Source organism: Zosterops lateralis, assembly GCF_965231275.1.
Source record: "Zosterops lateralis genome assembly, chromosome: 3".
NCBI lineage: Eukaryota > Metazoa > Chordata > Aves > Passeriformes > Zosteropidae > Zosterops > Zosterops lateralis.
Window position 1 is genome coordinate 4,657,217 of NC_139764.1, and position 8,729 is coordinate 4,665,945.

Below are 8,729 nucleotides of genomic sequence, written 5' to 3' on the forward strand. Positions count from 1 at the left end.
TCCCATTTGATTCTGACCATGAAAAACCAGAACATTTCAATCAATAAGTTTCCAATATCTTTTGGCCAAAATAGAGCGTATCTTCTTTTAAAAAAAAATTGTATTTCATTTAAAGACTACAAAGGACAATTTGCCACATCCCTTGAGAACATTCCAACACTCATAACCCTTGTAGCTAAAAAACAAAAGGCCTTCATGCTTTATTTTTAATACCTTCAAATGCAGCCACAGCACTCTGTATGTTCTTTTTTTGAGATGAAAGAGCATCAAAATCCTCTCACTTGCACTTCCAAACATAGACCAAGAACTCTTTCTATCTTTTTATTGATCAGCTACACACACTTCTTGGAATATTTGCACTGGCAAAGGCTGCAGAGGTGTTGGGTCCTGCATGGCAAAAAGGTTTCACCACTGGGAAATCAGGCACAGGTTCACCACCAGGACATATGTGAACTCCAAAAAGTGGTGATCAGGGCAAGAAAAAATGGTAAGGCAGATGTTGAACACACACCTTAGCGTGGCTCCTGTGCTCCCACATACAAGTAACTGCTTGTGGAATGCACTTTACACATAAGATCAACAGGCAGCCCCTTAGCCAGACACACGTGCAAAGTTTTGTTTTACAGAACTAAATCAGGTGTTGGAATGGACTTAAGTTCACTTGATTTGGAAAAATTTAAATTCCCAAATAGAAAACTTTTTACTAGGAATTTCTGCTTTTGACAACAAACATTCTCAAAAGTTACACTCTGGTTTTTTGCCCCACACCCAAAAATCCAATATTCTTACTAAGCTGATGGTCCTGTATCGCCACCCGCCTCTGCCTCCGGCTAGCTCTTCTAAGGGCAGCGACCTTCCCTAGCGAGTTGCCTTGAGTAAGGCAGCCTCAGCCCAGGTGGCGCAGGGCACCTCAGTGGATTTCAGCTCTTTTGTGAAGTCCAAAACTATCAGTCCGGACAAGGCTCTAGCTGTTGGAGGCTGCTCTTCCTGAGGGAGCGATCCCAAGTGGCGCAGAAGGAAACACAGGAGCCAGGGATGGTCTTCGGGAGGCTTCTTTACTTAATCTCCGCCGACAGGCCAAAGACCCTGAAGGGCTCAGCTGTCGGGGTTTTATGCACCTACCAAAGGGGGTGTGGTTTTACCAACAACCAATGGGGTTACAAACTGAGGAAATGGACCAATCAGGGAGAACATTAATAAACAAATTAGGGGATCGAAACTTGACCAATCAGGGGAAGGATACAGAACTGACCAACCAGGGAACAGAACGGGTAGCCAATCCATAGCTGGGGGGTGCTCATGCACTATCTGCTCTCCAAGGGAGTGCAGGGTTCATGACCCTTTCAATGACCTCTTCAGAGGCAGGGCCCTCCACAGTCCTGTTTTTATCAGCTGTTTACATACTGTTGTGCTGCTTAAAACCATCGTTGGGGCACGGGAAGTGTCTATGTGACAGCACAAGTGAAGAGTAATTAATTGACACTCTTCACTGAACACTCAAATATTGGGATCTGCTGTTCTGGCATTTACCATGATGACGTGGCACAGCAGGATGGAGTAACTATGGCCAGCATGACAAACAAAAACAAGGGGGGGACAAAACTAATCACACCTTCTCACACCCAGTGAGGCAGTAGCAATAAAGTCTATGCTAATTACAAGTAGAAAAGGAAAGAGAGGTTTCAAGGAATTTCTCCATAGCCGTTTTCTCATGAGAGTGCAAAAGTGAGACTGATAAAGGCTAGCTCAGGATGCTCTCTCCTGCATTCCCATATATTAATATTCCTAGTAAAAGACATACTGCTTTTCCTGTGTTAAAAACCAAAAAGCTTCTCGGAGGCAACAAAAACCCTCCAAGGTAAATTATCCAGTGCACAAATTCAGAAAGGAATGACTGTGCTGCAACCACAGCTCTAGAAATCATGGCAGCAGCCAGTGTTGGCTGAGACACACTTTATGTTGCAGCCAACATCTTTGCTCATCATGTAGTACTGAAGATTTCCAAACACATCAGTAAACAGCAGCACAAATTAATAAATGAGCTCAGGGGCTGGATGTGCTCTGCAGTTCCTTGTTCTTTGGATGCACTCTACATCCTCTATAATAACTTGACAATGTGGTCCCATCCATGTCAGAGCAATGATGAAAAAAGGATTGAGAATCAAAAGGAATCTTTAAAAAAAATCTTTTAATCTTTATGGTAAAAGGATCTTTCTGCAATAGATTAAAAATGTGGTTATATGCTTGCAGAGGGGACATATACACCCAAATCCAACACACTTGAAACAGATAAAAAGCAGAGCATGCAGATGGCTGAACTGTCTGGGTTGATGCTCATTAACATACCAGTGAATTATTTTGGTTGGGTGTGGTTTTGTAGTCTGCTGTGCAGCAGTTACAAACCTACACATAACTGCTTGCTAGTTACTGTCCCATGACTAACAGGAGAAGGGCTGTCAATGATGCCAGAAGATCTTCCCAGTGTCTGTGGCACCACTGAATAACCAGAACATAAGCCGGAGCTATCAGAGATGTCTCTCAGCCTGCTGTACAACTGTGGCAGTCTTCCAGGTTAGCACGGAGTGAACAAAAAGCCAAGGTTAGGGAGACCAAATCTGCTTAAAGTATAGTTTGTGGATAAATAACATGGAGAGTGAAGTACAGAGATCATAAGCTGTTTGGGTTATTTATATATTAAAATGTGCATGTCATGCACTGGGGCTGTTCATCTTTCCATGCACAAAAAATGGATTGACTGAAGCTTTGAACAACCTGGTCTAGTGGAAGATGCCCCTGCCCATGGCAGGTGGGTGGGAACTAGATGAGCTTTAAAGTCCCTTTCAACCCAAGCCATTCTATGATTCAGTACCAACTCTGTAACAGGGCAAGTTTGTCTGGGAAATAGCAGCAGCATTTAGAGGGTTACAGCACAGGCCTTGCCAAATTAAGAACAATCACCGCAGCAGCCTTGCCACAGAACTCGCTGCTTTCCTCCCACTGTGGCCTCAAAATTCCTGATAAAAGCAACCATCAAGCACCTCCCATGACAGCTGCAAGTCCCACCAATTCAAATACTATGAACTTGATGGGATACCCACGAAACTTCCAGTGAAACCCATAAAAACCTTGGTGTCTCTTGGGAAGGTAGGGAGAGCTGAGCCTGTAGGTTCACTTGAGGGTCTTTGCCAGTCTCCTCTTTAAATTCCTTACCATGGCTGTAGATGGTGTATGGTAATCAGGGACTGAGTTCCTCTGCCACAAGAGTCAGTGCTTTCTCTGCTGATATAAAGTGCTGCTGAAGCACCACAGACCACCAAAGTCCCACCTTTGCAGGTTTCTTGTCCCATCTGGCAAACCTTCAACTTTAATCCTGGGTAGGGGGCTCTTGAAAAATGAAAATGAGCTCTAACCTTCTCACCAAAAGCCCCCCAGCAACACCCACACCTGTCCATATCTCGTGTCCAACTATTTCCAAAGGACAAAGACTGTGCCCAGAAGTCTTACCCATCTTTCTCATCCAAGGTTCCCTGTGTGATCCAACCCAAGGGCATCCCAGGAAGGGCTGGTGTGGGCACAGCAGTAAACACACAGGATGCAGTGAGATGCAATGCCACGGCCAAGAGATGGATGCTGCCACCCCTAGTCCTGCAGCCAGGGATTAGGAGCTGTGGAACAAACTCACAGGCAGACAGTGAGGAAATGAGGTGGATTAGTGCCAACTCTCACTCTTTAATTGCAGATATATTCTGTTGGTGGCAGTCTCAGGAAAGCGCGAGTTCCCTTTTCCTAATATACATTTCTCTGTAACTTCCAAAGATCTTGCAAGTGGAGTTTCTTGTATGAAGGGCACTTTAGTTTTTCTAGGTTTTTGGGTAGAGACATAAGCTTGTCAAAAGGAATTTATACCAAATTCAGTAATTTTTGCTGCTCCTAACTTCCTAATGGGAAGGCTGCAGACATGTAACTCCTAAGTCAGTGACAATTTGTATTAAAATTATAACAGAGACCCCCACCTACACTCTTCAGCCTCTCTCTTTGATAGAATATGTGTACAGACCCAGAGGAAGGAAGCCTAGATATGGGAAATAATCCTGCTGCTGTTTGAAATCCCATCTCTGATCAGTGTTCAGGTCCCCCCTTTTAGGAAGATTGTTTATTTCACACCCATGCTAGGTTTCTGGGTCCAATAACAGAACATGCTGAACTAATTTGCTGACCATAGAGTAGAGATGTGTACAATACCCATCCTGAATTTGTGTAAAGACTGAGTTTATGCTGTGTTACCTTATTGTAGGATCTTCACACCTTCCTTCAAAGTCTTGGCGACTGTTCTCAAAAATGAGATTTATCTCACATGAAATAAACCTAGTGGTGCATACCTGCTTTGCAGGAACCTTTTTAATGACAACTAAGTGTTTAAAACCCACTACCTTCAGTTCTCTTAAAACTCCCTCTGCTCTGTTCAAATGAGGACCTTCCCCATGGTTGTTGAGTATTTGTGGTGTGTGTTGTCCACTGCAGAGCTACCTGCCTTAGAGAGAACAGCAAATTAAGGTAGTGGAATGAAAAGTCAAGGGACTTAGCTGGGGGAATCAGTTTGTTTTTGCCCCCATTTTAGAGAGAGACTTTCTCTTCCTCTGCCTGTCATTTTAGCCTTCTGACTCTGTTGAGCAGAGACTGCTGCCTGCAGAAAAGTATCTCTGCAGTGTGCAGTGCTGCCTTGACCTTGACTGAAACTTACAGCTGCTGCTGTCGTAAAATAATAACCAATATTAATCACTGTCATTGTCTAGTTATATGAATGTCTTCCCTTTGGCTGAATAATCCATCTGTATGCACCTCCTAGCCTTCCACACCACAGAGATGCCAATTGATTACTCAGTGTGGATAATTACCTGAGCACCCTGCAGAATTGTGACAGAGGAGATGTATTGATTGTCTCAGGGCAGTCCTATCAGGGTGCTCTGGGACACAATTCATCCTGCCCACCTAAAATGACTTAGGAGCTGGAAACCCCTAAGGGGGATTCAGATCTTTGAAGTTCCCCTGGGAGAACCTCTGGGTGCCCTTTTCCAGAGCTCCAGGCCCTGGGGAAACACAGGGCTGCCCTCAAGGGCATTCTTATGTTGGCACATAACCAATGTACCTGTGCAAAAGAAGAAGATGAGCTACAACACAAAGGCATTTTGCATCTGGAGGACATGTTCTCGAGGCAGCAAAACAAAAAAAAAAATCTTTGTTATGAATGTAACATATGTGGTACTCTTCCTCTGTTTGGCAGGAGATAAGAAAAACAGAAGCAATGCAAAAATGAAAACAAAATGGAGCACATAAGCATAGTGAAACCATTACAGTGCTGCATCTCATTAGCATCTAAATCTGGGATTGCCAGTCTTGTTTTAGAAACAGTTTTGTTCAACACCCAGTGACAGAATTTAAAAGCTGACATATCTTGCTGTATTGTGGGCCACAGCCACAGCTGGTGTAAATCAGTATAAACTAATGAAGTATAAACTAACAGAGCTTCTCTGATTTACACTAGCTGAGGTTATGGCTCAATAAGGTTAGGCTTGCTTTCTAGGAGTGTTCTAAGAAGCCAACTTCTGTGTGTCCTGTGATGAAGTGGTTATTTATAATGGCCTTCAGTGTGGTTTGGAGCCAAATTTCCACATCAAAAGTAGCTTTATAAGAGATATCCTTACAGTGAAGTTCAGTGCAAAATCATGACTTCAGAAGCCAGCTTTCCTCATGCACTCAAGTATTTGATTTCAGCCTGAAAACCATTTGAGAAGCCAAGAAAAGCAGAGCCATTCCTGCCTACTTCCCCAGCTCTGCTTCATCTTTGAGTTGCCTGCATATCCAGCAGGCCCTGACCTACACTGCCCATTTATCAAGGCAAGTTACTCTAAGTGTCTGTTTATTTATGTTCAGAAATTCCCAGTAAGACAGACAAGTTTCATGCTCAACCTGAAAAACTGAGGATGGGGGTGGAGTCCTTACCAGTTCCAGAGCTATTTGTTTGACTTGGCCACTGGTGAAAATAAAACACAATAACGTGTCCCAGAGTCACAGCGAGAGGTGGAGGTCACAAGAAAACAGATCATGTCTTTCACAGCTCCTCAGCTTCAGTGCACTGAATTATGACTCCTATTATTTACTTACTGGATTCTCCACCCTGTGTGCACACTCCAAGCATTCGAAAAGCAGCAGGTCTCTGCTTCAAAGGACTGACAGGCGAATGAGAGAGAGAGAGAGAGAGGAAAATCTGTCCTGAAGCTATAGTAACCTCCTCCTCCTCCACGTTTGATCTGAAAGGTCAGATGTTCTCACAAACCTCGGCTGACTCCTGCCATCTGCTGAGCCACGCCTGCAGTCCTGCTCTCCTCTGCTGAATTAAACTGGCAGGCTCTTATGGAAAAGATGTTCCCAGAGCAACCAAAACCTGCTCAGAGTGGGCTTTTCCAGGAGGATATTGTGGTTTTTTCTTTAGGAGAACCCTTCTCCCTGCATGTCCAGCCTCAGTGTGATCTGTCAGTTGTCCAGAAAACATCACAGGCTCTCTCACTGACCTTGCCACTTTGAAACACATTGATTTCTTTAGAACTTAGTGCTAAAAATGTGTTGAGAGTTGTTGAGATCCCTAAGCAGGGCTGAAGCCTCTCCAAACTTCCTGAATGGTCTCTACATGTCCTATGGAGAATGCCACTCTCTTCTACATACTCTTCAGTGGGTTTAATCCTCCAGGAGATCACTGGGGCTGAGGAGACAACTATGTAGCAATGCTTCCAAACAGGGAAACTTCTGAACTGCCAGCAGCAGAGAAATCCACACACAGACTGAACCCAAAACACCAGTATGTAAGAGCTTGCCTCGCATCTGAACCTCTGAGGAAGTACCACTTTCTCCTAAAAAGTACATGATCATCCTTCTCGTTCATACCCTCAGGTTTTGCCTTTGGTCTCTTCTCTCTTCACAAAACGTGTGATAAATATTTTCTCATTAAGAGCTGCAATCTTCTTTTCCAGGGAATATTCCTGGTCCATCTTGGGAGGTGGTGAGAGAACCCCGTTCAGTTACTGATCATTCACCAGCCTCCCAAACCAGTTGGGATTTTTCTCAGTAGGTGGCACACCAGCTGACCTGATACTCCTGGATACAGAAGTATCACTCACTGTTCTCCCCTTATTAATTTTTTTTCCTATGTAAATAGTTTTTATTTGTGACTTAATATGGAGCCGAAGTAAAGCCAGAAAATAATTTTGCTATTAAAACCATCATGTTTGTTCTTTGACATTTGGGTAGGCAGTTAAAGCATCATAAATGCAAAACACTTCTGCTCCCCTCTGCTTCTGTGCCTGGATCTAAGAACTATGACTAATTGTTCCTGAAAGTTTGTTAGGTTCACTTGTTACTTTAGACAAATAATTTTCTACTTAACATACTTCACAAAGACCTAATTTTTTTGTTACATTACTTATGTTCTTCTCAGAAACACTCTTGCAAATCATAGAAAGATCTGCTATCACATTTATGTTCTGGCTTTTTCTCAGCTTCTCCAGATTAAGCAAGTGTGGAGATAGATTTTTTTTCACTTAGCCTGGACATTGTTCAGCTTTTAAAATGGTTGAGGGCACTCAGTCTTTCTGCTTTTTAACCCAAATCAAACAGAATTCCTACCTTTAAAAAAAAAAATTAATAATTTCAAAAAGTAGTTGTGTTTGGGTGTCTCAAAATCAAAAGAAATTCTCTTCACTGTGGAATATTTTAAAAAGAGAATTCTACCAGACAAATTAATTTCCTTTCTATTAACAGTCTCACAGCCTTTAAGTATTTGGCTCTAATTTTCGTTTTTACTACTTGTCTAGTCTTACTAGGGTTGAACTGGAAGGCAGTCAGATGATTCTCAGAAAACAGGCAGGAAAAAACAATGTAAACCCCTTATCCCAGAGGAACCAGGAACAGTGAATTACGCACAAGTAACGAAACCGGTTTCCTCACCATCAGAACTTCTACTGAACCACAGTGTTTCAGAACTTTCCTCGAATCTGGTTGGGGCAAAGACAGGAAACTGCATCTTCTGAGCTTTAGAAATAGATCTTAAACATGTAAACATAAGATATTATGCCCCTGTCTTTTAAGTAACATTTATATTATCTCAAATAAACAGTCTTGCCGAAGTTAGTCTGTAATTGACATCTGACACAGTCCACATTGCAACAGATATGATAAGTGCAGTAAACAGCAGAAATTATGCTTCTCTGTGCTCTGAGAAACATTCATATTTCCTTGCACAGATAAACTTTATTTTGTTGCTATGCAACTCTCACACAACAGACCACGTTCTGCAGTAAATAAGAGTACAAATTTTACAACTGGAGGGCAAGCATGTGGCCTTTTGGGTTTTGAGTACCAGCCCTAGCTTTAGTTCACATTATAATATTCCATCATTTCATTACAAAGCTGCCTCTAAAGCTCAGTAAGGGATATTTCAAACTGAGCAAAGCGGGAGAGTCAGAACACATGAGGCTGATGGGAAACAAATGGTGGAGCTGGTGATGTCAGTGAAACCAAGAAATTGAGGGGTTTTTCTCTTTTTTTTAGTCTTCTTTAAAAATGAACATGAGATTTTCACAGCAAGATATTCAAAACCTGTGTGGCCTCTCCCTGCTCCCTGTAAAACTGCCATAACTGCAAGGGCAGTGAGACAGGTGAAGAGCTGCCCTTGGTTT